Genomic DNA, 12,031 nt, shown 5'->3' with positions numbered 1-12,031 from the left:
ATGTAATGCAGATATGGAAAGCAACAAGAAATCATGATAGGAGATGACAGCTGAATGAAAAGTAAAAGCCAAGCCTAAATGTAGAAATCACATTCATACATTCAAAAACAGTGTGTCAGCTAAACACAATGCGACCTACAGGTCACTGCTTGCTATCCTTGGTACAGAGTTTCCAGTTTATCACATACTTTAAGTAGGCTGAAAAGCATTGGCCTAATATACCACCAGTACTAAGTGACTACCAGGTATGAATGCTCACTGTGCACCAGATGTTGTGCTAAGTACTTTAAACTCTCGAAACAAGTAAGGGACTACTGTTATTTATTATTACAGAAAAGGAAACAGGTTCAGAAATGTCACATAACTCATTCAAGGTCACAGAATTTCAATTGGTAGAGGTCAGACTTGACTCAGATATGTATTTTTTTTTTAAGATTTTATTTATTTGACAGAGAGAAATCACAAGTAGGACAAGCAGGCAGAGAGGCAGGTAGAGAGAGAGGAAGGGAAGCAGGCCCCCTGCTGAGCAGAGAGCCCGATGCAGGACTCGATCCCAGGACCCTGAGATCACCACCCGAGCCAAAGGCAGCGGCTCAACCCACCGAGCCACCCAGGCGCCCCCAGACATGTATTTTTGATGGCAAATTCCACATTCTTGACTACTGTACCGCAAGAATCAGATTTTGGCCAGAGAAGCTTCTGAGAAGATAGTAGGACTTGAGCCGTTAGAAAGAGGATAGGCAGAAAGGCAGATAGACTTTCTGTGCCACATTGTTCTTATCTATTTATAGAGTTTTTTTCTCCTTGGTTAGAGTAAATCATCGCAATATCCCTTAAAATTACAATCAATTGATGATGAATCACAGACCTGTACCCTTGAAACAAATAATACATTACAGGTTATTAAAAAAATAAAATTACAGTTGAATATACAGCATTCTGGTGAAATTAAAACATGTCACCCAATAATGATATGAAAAGGAACAAAAGTAAGAGGAATGTGGTCTTGGTTGAAGCCTTCCATAGGCATCCCAGGAAGATTCCAGGATAACTAACAGGCAGCGAGCATTTTCTGAGCTTTTGCTTCATTAATATGCTTGCCTCCTTTGCTAGAAGGAAACAGCACCTCTCAGGATGGAATTTGGAACTAAGAGTGTAAATATCTAGCGACTCTCCTCCCAGATGCCTCCATAAAATTAACCACAGTTGCATCTAGGTGCTTTTTTAATGTTTCCAAGAATATTTTGCTAAGCCTTCATACACTAAGAGCAGTATAAGACAGTCTGTGGTTTGTTTTGAATTTTCCAGGCAGGCAGCTTGGCTCATTCTGATTTCACTCAGTGAAAGGCAGAACCAAACTATGTAACTCAAGCAAAAAGCCACAAATAGCTAGTTGATACTTGGGGTCAATCTTAGGAGTTTCAGTTAAAGACAATAATAATCCTCCAGATGGTATTTGCTTCCCAAGAACTATGCCCCCAGCTCAGACAACTGCCATCATTGGTTCACTCATTGCTAACCTTGCATTAAAAAAGAAAACGCAACTTCGAGATACAAAGACAGGTATTTAACATTAAGACTTAATTACCTTTGCTTCCTCTAACTGGCTCTCCAGGAGACCGGCCTAGTTAACCTGAATCTCAATGTGGAGTCAAAAGTCTTTGGACAAAAACATGCATCTTTGTCTCTAGCACTTTGGAATGCTAAAGTAATTAAAGGTTTTTTTTTTTTTTTTTTTTTTTTTTTTCTCCATACCAGGTTAAAAACTATGGCTCATCATTTGTAACTTGTTGGAGAAAACAAATTGATTTTTTTTGATGATCTTCTGAACATGCCGAATTACTTTTGGGGGGTTGATACTTGCTTCTCCATTAGCTTCTTTTTTTTTTAAAGATTTTATTTATTTATTTTACAGAGAGATCACAAGTAGGCAGAAAGGCAGGCAGAGAGAGAGAGAGAGGGAAGCAGGCTCCCCGCTGAGCAGAGAGCCCGACGTGGGACTTGATCCCAGGATCCTGAGATCATGACCTGAGCCAAAGGCAGCGGCTTAACCCACTGAGCCACCCAGGAGCCCCTCCATTAGCTTCTTATAGGAAAAACCTCTTATGGCTCCATCTGACTTGTCTTAGCTGGAAAGACACCACCTGGTTGTCTGCTTCTCCAACTCTCGTGACAGTGGTCATTTCTAATTGGGTGTCTGTGATGATAATTTCTTCTTTTTAGAATTTAAATTTTTAAATTTAAATTCAATTAGCCAACTTATAGTCCTCTGGTGATAAGTCTTAACAATTTTCTTCTCCAATGTATATACATTTATTTGGCTGGGGACTACTAATTTAGGGCTTAGTAATCCATTAAAGCTTCCAAATGTTTTCGGAGAGATCTCAGATGGGGTAAACCTTTAATTATCTGAAGAATTTGAAGTCCATTTAAATAAACAATTTCTGAAAAAAACTCTCCAAGTGGTTTTCTGGTCACCTTCCTAACGTACATGTGTGCATGGGTATTTGTGTGTAAAACTAACCATAGGTAGAGGGACTCGGTATGGCATAGTCTGATGTAGTCAGACAGAAAGTAAACAGAATGAGGAGCCTAGAGAAACTTCCTTGATTTGGAAAAACCTTGACCTTTCCAGACTCATTGCTCTTGGTTTTTCCATTGGCAGTGGTTAGAATTAAGATGGCATTTATAGCTGCCTGCACTGAATTTCTTTCTTTTTTTTTTCTTTTTTTCTTTTTCATGCTCTGCATTCAGTGTTTATCCAACCGATCTACTTGGTATTGAGAGAAAAGTTCAGTTTTTGTATTCTGATGACAAACTACTTCAGGCACTGTTGGGACCACTCACCCAGGACGTGAACTTCACCTCGTTATGTCAAGATCTCTCTCTAAGTTTACAAATGAGGCGCTGACCCCAAAGTATTGTAAGAGTTTCTGAAATCTCTGCACAAGCTCCTAAAATCAGAATGGAGTAACAGCTCCTTCTGCAATTTCTGCCAATTAACCCACCCCCACACCACAAACCAAAGATTCCACAATAAGTTAAAGAGCAGCGTTAGTGACTCAGATGGAATGATTTGACCCATAGAGCCCCACTGCGGTGGTGTTTCACTAGCTGGCTGGTATTTCCCTTTGTAGGAAGAGTGACATGTACCTGGGAGGGGCGGGGAACCGAGGGGACATTACTTGCCCAGCAGCTCCTGCAGTCAGAGTCCTTCGCCTCAGCAGCGGAGTAAATCAGACCTCCAGGGACTGGAACCTGTGAACTCATGCTTTTCCCTGTCAAAAACTTTCAGGGGGAGCGCCTGGGTGGCTCAGTGGGTTAAGCCGCTGCCTTCAGCTCAGGTCATGATCTCAGGGTCCTAGGATCGAGTCTCTCAGTCAAATAAATAAATAAAATCTTTAAAAAAAAAAAAAAAAAACACCTTTCACGGGCTGCCCACATAGACGGAGCAGGTCCCACAATACAACAGGAGAGTCCGGAACTTCCCCGATCTACCCTAGTTTGCCTTTAAGCCTTCCCTAGCGCTCCTTTACCCCAAACCAAACTGAATTACTCTAGTTTCCCCACCAATGTCACATCCATTTTTTTTCCCCTCCATCTCTGACTTACACTATTGTTCCTGCCTGGAATGTCTTTCTCCTTTGTCAGCCCCAGAAAACCAAATTATATTCATCTTTTAAGGCCTAGGAAACTTTTTCAGAAACCATCTCTTATTTTCCAAAGATACGTACTTCCCTTAAAGTCTTGACCCCTTTCTGCCTTATAACCAGACTGTTTATATTTGCTGTAAGTTCCGTGAAAGAGACATCTGCTGCTTATTTGTCTTCATGCATGAGACTCTGCTTGGCATAACTTTTGCAGGGACTTGGTGACTACTTACTGGCTTGCATCTCAAACCCAACATTTTGACCTCTGCAGCTCCTTTCTCGGCGCCCATTCCAACCTCCTCTGGAATTTCCTCTGGTGATGGGGACACTGTCCACTCCAGGGCTGGTTCCAGAGCATTTAGCATTGCTAAATTAGCTAATTAGCTAAATTAGCATTGCTTATTCCCTCTGTTCCTTAATCCCTCCACCTCCAACTAACTAATGACACTGTCCTGTCAACTCTGCCTTCTTTAACAACCTTAGACTCGCACCCCTGTTCTTTCCTTCCATGGTGCTGTAACTTAGAGGTGGTTACCACCATCCCTCACCTGAAATAAATACATCCCAGCAGCTCCTAACTGATCAGTATTTCTCCCTTCTTGCCCTCCCTGTCACGCCCACCTAAATCCATTATTTCCTTTTTTTTTTTAATTATTAAAAGGCTTTTAAAAGTTTATTCATTTTTGTAAGAAAGAGAGCATGAGCTGGAGGAGAGGCAGAGGGAGAAGCAGGCTTCCTACTGAGCAGGGAGCCTAATGTGGGCCTCGATCCCAGGACCGTGGGATCATGACTTGAATCAAAGGCAGACGCTTAACAGACTGAGCCACCCTACTGCCCTAAATCCATTATTTTCCACAGCACATCCAGTATGATTGCTCTAAAATGCAGACCTTATGTCATTCTCTTGCCTGCGATTCTCAGGTTCTAGTTTAAGTTCTTTAACATCCTGTATAAGGTCCTTTAGAATCTTGGCCCCTTGTTCCCTTTACCATGCATATGCTTCTCCTCCTCATTTTCTACCACCCAAACCCCAAACTTGACCCATACTGGATATGTAGATTTCTTGGAAGGCTCTTCGGGATTTCTACAGATGTTTTATACAAGCTTATGTTTTAAATATATTTTAATTATTTAAGAAACTATAATAAAAACATTCATTTAAATGTATATCACAGTCTTGTGTACTGAGGACCATCAATATATTAATTTGGACAACAAGTTAGTTCTTCAGGATGGAACTTTGACTTTTTTTTCTGAGATTTATTAATTTATTTTAGTGAGAGAGAGAGTGCTAGTGTGAGTTGGGGAGAGGGCTAGAGGAAGAGAATCTTTAAGCAGACACCTCGTTGAGCCGGGAGCCATACATGGGGCTTGATCCCAGCACCCTGAGATCCATGACCTGAGCTGAAATAAAGAGCCGGATGCTTTACTGATTGAACCACCCAGATACCCTCGGAATTTCTACCTCTTTTGAGTATGTACTTGAAATTCTGCCAAATGCATCATCATTGATTTAAAAACTTGGTGATTTTTCATGGGCTTTTTTTTTTTTTTTTTTTGGTTAATAAGGCCAAGTTTAAAAAAAAAACAACACAACAAAACTCTGCTCAAGTGAAAATTGCTCTTCATCTTGGTACATGTCAAAGTATATTTTACTAGAGACATTTTATCACTTACTGAGGGTTGGGGTGTTTGTGGCTGACTTGTATATCATGATGAGAAATGCAAGCCATTGTTAAATAATGTTGTGGTTAAACTTTGAAACTAAAATTGCTTTGGCTCCTTGTCTAAGTTTTTAGATTAGTTCATTTGAAGGGTATACTATGATAGAAAGGAAACTATTAAAAAAACCCATACTTTCCCTTTGCATCTATTTCTATGGGCAAAGTAGGTTTTCTAGTTACTCTGAAATACATAAAATTTTTTTTTTTAAATGGTCAAAACACAACCAAACACAATTGAAATAACTTGGATGCAGAAATCAGTATGAAGCAAAGAATTAACACCCAATTTCTGATATTTATGTTCATCAGACTTTCTGCTGTTCTCACTGATGGATAAGTAAATACTAAAAATATAAAATTTTAAAATAAATTTCTATTAGTAAAATATCATATTTATCTGTTTTATGTAATTGAGCTCCAAGAAAATTTTCAGTTAAAAAGATACGTTCTCGGGGCGCCTGGGTGGCTCAGTAGGTTAAGGCCTCTGCCTTCAGCCCAGGTCATGATCCCAGGGTCCTGGGATCAAGCCCCGCATCAGGCTCTCTGCTAGGCAGGAAGCCTGCTTCCTCCTCTCTCTCTGCCTACTTGTGATCTCTGTCTGTCAGATAAATAAATGGAATCTTGAAAAAAAAAAAAAAGATACGTTCTCATGCTTAAGAAAAAAAAAAAAAGAACCATGAAAGTTGAAACAAGACTGTTCCTCTCTTAATCCTATTAAGGATCTCGATGCCTTAGAGAAAAGAGCCGCCAGATGTCCACAGACACATTTTCTGTTCCAGCCAGGATCAACTCTATTCCAATGGAGACTTGTCTTGTTGGCCTATATGTTCTCAGGGGAACATACTAAGGTGTTGCTGACTTCCTACAAATATGCCTCTATCCCTGACCCAATTTCCCCCACTTCTCTTGGGGGGTAGACCTTTGAGAAGCCTCTTGGTGTTGAGCGCATGACCATGCATATTCTTTCCTTTTGCTTTGCTTCCTCTGTCTCCACATGGCCTACCACACACACAACATTGTACTATTTCCAAGCACCCCAAAGAACAGAATTTGCTCTGCAGGACTAATAAATTGTGACAGTGTCAGATAATATCTTGCCACGTGGTTTGTTTGGTTTCTTTTCTTTTCTTTTTTTTTTTTTAGTGAGAAGACACCATACCTCAATGCGGGATTAAATCATTTTTTGGAATTTTAGATTCTTCCTCAGCCAAGAAAATGTGTTCGTATTTATTGTTGCGGAATTTTTCCTCCCTCCAGAATGCTACATGAAGGTATGTTTGGTGTTTGTGATCAGCAGGTTATGCACGCGCTGGACTGGTCACGTGCTGAACCTATAAAGACATGGAGGCTGGCGGCGCTAATTCCACTGGGTTAAATTCCACAAGGAGGACAGGTGCTTACAGCTGCCCAGAATGGCATTGAGAAATACGAGTTTGTCCTTGTCCTTTTGAACACCATACTGGTTGGATTCCTGAGAGCTTTAATTGTCACCCTCTGAACGGAGCTGGTCTTTGGCTTGGTGTTTATCAGCTCCCAGGCTGAGGAAATTGGGCTTTATCTCTTTCAGATTAGATCACTATAAGCCTCATTGGGTAAAGCTAGTGGGAGGAGGGATGGGGGGGGGTAAAGCCCTTACTCTCTTTACTTAAAATGCTTCTGCAAAACCCATACCTTTTATAGAGCAAAGCCCAGGACTCCCGCCCTCCTTCCGCAACCCAGCACAAGATAACTAACTGGGGATTTACTTATTTACTTCTTTCAAGGGCTTTTTAATTAGTAAACCTTCCCCCTAACCAAAACGCTGATCTCTCTCAAGATAAAGCACTTTGGGCCTCAGGTTTCTACTTCTCTCTTTTCCATTTCCTTCAGGTTTTATTAACTCTGGAGCCAGGCGGAGGGAGGCAGCTGTGGGCTGGGGCATTGGGCCCGAGGCAGAAATTTGTACCTTCCTTCCCCTGCCTGCCACAGGATTCCATTCCATCCTCTTTGGAAGAAAGAGAGAGACAGAGACAGAGAGAAAGAAAGAAGGAAGAAAGGAAAAGAGAAAAAAACCTCCTGAACTCTGCAGTTATTCTATATGATCTTGATTTTTGTTGTTGTTTTTTGTTTTTTGGGAGCCCAACATGGGGCTTGGAACTCACAACCTTGAGATCAAGACCTGAGCTGATATCAAGAGTCAGCTGTTTAACCAACAGAATTACCCAGGCACCCCTAGTTGATCTTGATCTTAAAGGGAAAACTTTCCTCTGGCTTGGGGTCTGGCTGGGTGTTGACATGCTACATGGCACCTTGGGGATGCTGTCACAGGGGCAGGAAAAGCATTTTGCAAAGGTGACAGGCCCATGGCCCCCTCAACTTAGCATCTCTTCATGGCACAGCCCCTTTGGAAAGGCTCAGGCACCCACTCACCATTTACTGTCCCTCCTCTGATGCCCTGTTCTTTGACCTCCACTAACAAATGACTTCCTGATTACCTAAGCTGGGCCCCACCTGCCTCTACGGGCCAAGCTGTCACCCAAGAACTGTGCAGGGCTTCATTGAAATTCACGGATCCACTGTGAAGCTACCTCCCTGGGCGTATTTATCTGGAAGGGCGAGCTGGCTGCTTTGGAGTGTCTGGTGATTGTTTCTTTTTTGCCTTTTTTTTTTTTTTTTTAACCCATGCAAGGACTGAGAAAGGAAAATTCAATCCTTACTACTTGTGGAGTGCTGGGTCGGCAGTGTGGGCAACTTAGACAAGGGGACAAGTGGGGGTCCCCAGTGGGAAGTAGGGTGAAAGGAGAAAAGATCACAGGATTTCTGAAGCTCGAGTCAGTGGCATTCATGAGCAAATCATCCGTCTCTTGGTTCTTGACCTCCTTTGGGCATTGGGAGGGCTGATGAGCTCATGCTTATGAAGAGTGTAAGCCTTTAATTGAAGTATAATTAATAATCATCTGATAAGTGAATAACAATAATAATGATGATGTAATCCCCTTCCCCCACAGCCCCACTCCTGTTTCCTTGGGTAGTAACATCATGACATGATGTCCCAGTGTACTCAATTAGATGAATGACTGGAGGTGCAGACAGAGCACAGCTATGCTCCTGCTGGCACAGTCCAGGGTTGGCCTGCCACTGAGAAACCCGAGGGCACAGAACAATGCAGCAATGTTCTCTAAGTGTTGTGCTGTTTGGATAATGGACAAGTTCAAGCTGTTTCATGACTCAGGTACTAGGACAACCTACTTGCTTCTTTCCAAAATGGTGGCTCCCCCCAGGGCTAGGGGGCGGGGAAGAGCTGAGTCTGGAACCCTTACTGAGAGTGATGGTTATTTCCCCTGATCCTCCGCCTTGTGCTTTTCACAGGCCCCTGTACTCAGTCAGATGAATGAGTGAGTCTTCCAAGGGGGGGTCGTGATATGTGTGGATTTCTACCTGTGTCTACACCAATGATTATCATAGGGACATCTGGATTAGTTGACCTGACCAAGATTTTTTTTTTTAAGATTTTATTTATTTATTTGACAGAGAGAAAGAGATCACATTTATTTGACAGAGAGAAAGAGAAAGCAGATCAGGCAGAGAGGCAGGCAGAGGGAGAAGCAGGCTCCTTGCTGAGCAAAGAGCCGGATGCAGGGCTCAATCCCAGGACCCTGAGATCATGACCTGAGCTGAAGGCAAAGGCTTAACCCACTGAGCCACCCAGGCACCGCAACATGGCCAAGATTTATCTTGAGTACCTGATGAGATGGATGAAAAACAGTGAGTTCTAGAAAAAAAAAAATCTTTTTAGTTCCTAGGCTTCTCACAGTTTAATCTAAAAAAACAGAGTCCTCAAAGCGGACCTAAACTTAAGAAAAGTGCTTAGACTGGGAATAGGGGAATAAAAAAGTTATGAAGGAGGCAATTTTTCACCCACTTTTGTCCTAAAGTCTTCTCTGGCCAGAAGGCTGAGAGAGGCAGAATGGAATCCCTTGCTAGAAAAGATAATAACACCTTTCATTTGCAAACAATTTACAGTTTATAAAGCACTTTCGTATAGCATGACCTCATCTGAGTCTCATTATATCTAAGTTCATAATCACCAGTTTATACATGTGGAGATTGAGGTCCAAAGTGGCTAAGTGACTCACTCGCCCAGAAAAAAAGGGACAGAGTCACAGCCAAACCCGTGTTTCTAACAAGACATTAGGCCTTCCTCCACCATGGGCAGATTCCACGATCTTCTCTCCTGGGAAGATCAATATTTGATCGATTGAACAAATAGTAATGAATGATCACTGGATGTTGGGCACTGTGCTGGGTGCTGGGGAGACAGCAGTGAACATGACATATGAGGTTTGCGTCATAACATTTCACCACTGTAATCATGTTGTGCTGCTGGCACCTCTAGGCCATGCTCTCCCTTCACACAGATCGCTAGAAAATTCCTTTCACTGCAACAGTGACCATGTGTTCTGTCTAGCTGAGGTACAAAAGGGAAATCTATTATAAAGATTATGGGTGTCTCATAGAATCAAATCAAGTGTTGGTCCATCCCAAGCTTTGGGATGACCACGAACCTTTCCAAGATTCCCAAAGTTTGGGAAGGTCAGCTTCTGGGCTTTCAGCAGCGGAACTGAGGAGGCCTTTTTCAGTCTAGATCATGTTTTTCTTTTTCCAAGTTCATATCCCCAGCAGAGAGAGAGAATCTCATTGTCCCCCACCCCCCCGGCCTAAAGTCTCTACTCTTGAAACAACCCAGGCCTTCTGCACAGGTGTCACCACTGGAGGTCCATCCATGAATGAAAGAGTTGTTCCCAGGACCAGGAAACCAGTGGGTACTAAGGAGGCTGCCGAAAAAAACGTTCAGCCCAATGTGCCCACCCCAGACTTTGGACGACTCCCCAGAGGAAAACAGGGAGGCAGGAAAGAGTTTCCAAAACTCAGTCATCACCTCCCAGAGGCCCTTCTCTCCCAGTTTTTCTGTTTAAATTCTCAGTATTCCATAGAGAAATTTCTGTAAAAAACACAAACAAAATAATCTTTTATAAATATATTCTGGAATATCTATGGCTGATATGGCTGGGATTTTCCTCTAACATATTTCAGGGGTGCCTGAGTGGCTTAGTTCGTTATGCATCCAATTCTTGATTTTAACTCAGGTCAATGATCTCAGGAATGTGAGATTGGCCGGGGTTGGGCTCTGCACTGAGCCCCCGATGCCTGGAGCCCGCTTAGGATTCTCTCTCTCCCTCTTCCTCTGCCCCTCCCCTTCCCACCCCTGCACACACGTGTGTGTGTGATCTCTCTCTAAAAAACACCACCACAACAAGCAAACAAACAAAACCCCCAAATCGAGTTACAAGAGTGCAAAGGGATCATTCTGTGTCATCAGTTTCCTTCCTTGAGCCTGTTTTAAATAAGCCTGTATTTTTCTGTATAGATTTTTGGGGGGTTTCCTACTTGCCTTGTCATCTCCATTATTTGATGCTTCTTGCAGGACAGAATGATTCAATCAATTTCACAAGCAAGTGTGGAGGGCTCCTTTGGGTTCGGTGGTCTCTCTTGCTTCCGGATGAGCTAAGAGCCCCAGCAGTTTTGGGGTATTTGCTTGCGTATTTCCTCTACCATCAACCCTTTGCACGGGTTCCACAAAATGTCCCAGGGACTCTCAGTGCTCTGGAGGCTCTGCTGTGACCCTTCTGTGCTGACCCTGCTGTGATGGGACAACAGCAGCCTGAGGAAAGATCCCCGTGGGAGCAGGGAAGCCCCGGGGGCATTCGCAACTACAAGGGGCATTTCTTCCCTGGCATCTGATGCCCAGCCCAGCTTCAGACATCAGCCAGTTGCTCTGGGGTCAGGCCAGTTTCTAAAACACATTCAGGAACAACCTTTATTTTGACCCAACGAGGAAAAAGAAAGAAGAGAGACAGCTCTCTTGGCGCCAGCTCAGGTAGGGTGGGCCAGGTCAGGCGGCTCACAGCAGGTGCCCAGCTGTATCTGTTTCCAGCAGTTCCATTAACACTTGGCAAGTTTCACTCACCTTCAGCATTTGTAACATGCAATTGTTGACACAACTAATATTACTTCATGCTCTCGGGTCTTTATGTGTTCCCTTGCCATTGTCATCAGAACACAGGATCTGTGGGGTTCATTTTCTATAGATGCTGTGTTTGTCGATGGCAGGGAGACAGTGTATGCCCCCCCTTCCCCAACCTTCCCCCCAAAACACAGTGCCCTCATTTTTTCTTCCTGGATTGACATTAAGCACTTAATGTAATTGCCTTGCAGAAAAAAATAGTGAGAGATGTACAGTCAGCCACACCATGGCCTCATATTTCAAAAACCAGCCAGGCTTCTTTTTAAAGGCTCCTTTACAGGGTGTGAAATCAATCATGTCACGCGGGGTCCCCCATGGTGCAGGGGAGGCAGACGCTTGTCTTACTCTAGAAACACAGCCAATGAGTTGAGCCCTTCTCCTTCCCTGCCCACACCCCACCTACCCTCGGTGGTTCATCCTACCACTTCCCACTTGGCTTCTCTTCCGTGGGCTTCCTCTTTTATGCTGGCAGCTCGCTCTGTGATTCTCATCTGCTTGGTACACAGAAACCATGACCGTTAATAGTCCACTCTCCTCCCTGATGTCAGCCTGTTCATTGGCCTGGACCTCTGTTTCCTATAGAGCGCTACAGT

At 43.3% G+C, this 12,031-nt stretch overlaps 1 long non-coding RNA gene across 1 annotated transcript in view; it reads left to right on the top strand.

The window, feature by feature from the left end:
- The window catches only part of LOC116574352, a 38,650-nt gene that overhangs the window by 14,806 nt on the left and 11,813 nt on the right, over nucleotides 1-12,031 (top strand). Inside the window, exon 2 of the long non-coding RNA XR_004279234.1 lies at nucleotides 6,518-6,645. This is a non-coding gene — a long non-coding RNA (uncharacterized LOC116574352). The remainder of the gene's footprint in view (nucleotides 1-6,517; nucleotides 6,646-12,031) is intronic.

Source organism: Mustela erminea, chromosome 15 (assembly GCF_009829155.1).
Source record: "Mustela erminea isolate mMusErm1 chromosome 15, mMusErm1.Pri, whole genome shotgun sequence".
In the NCBI taxonomy this organism is placed as follows: Eukaryota; Metazoa; Chordata; class Mammalia; order Carnivora; family Mustelidae; genus Mustela; species Mustela erminea.
This window is presented reverse-complemented; position numbering and strand designations above follow the sequence as displayed.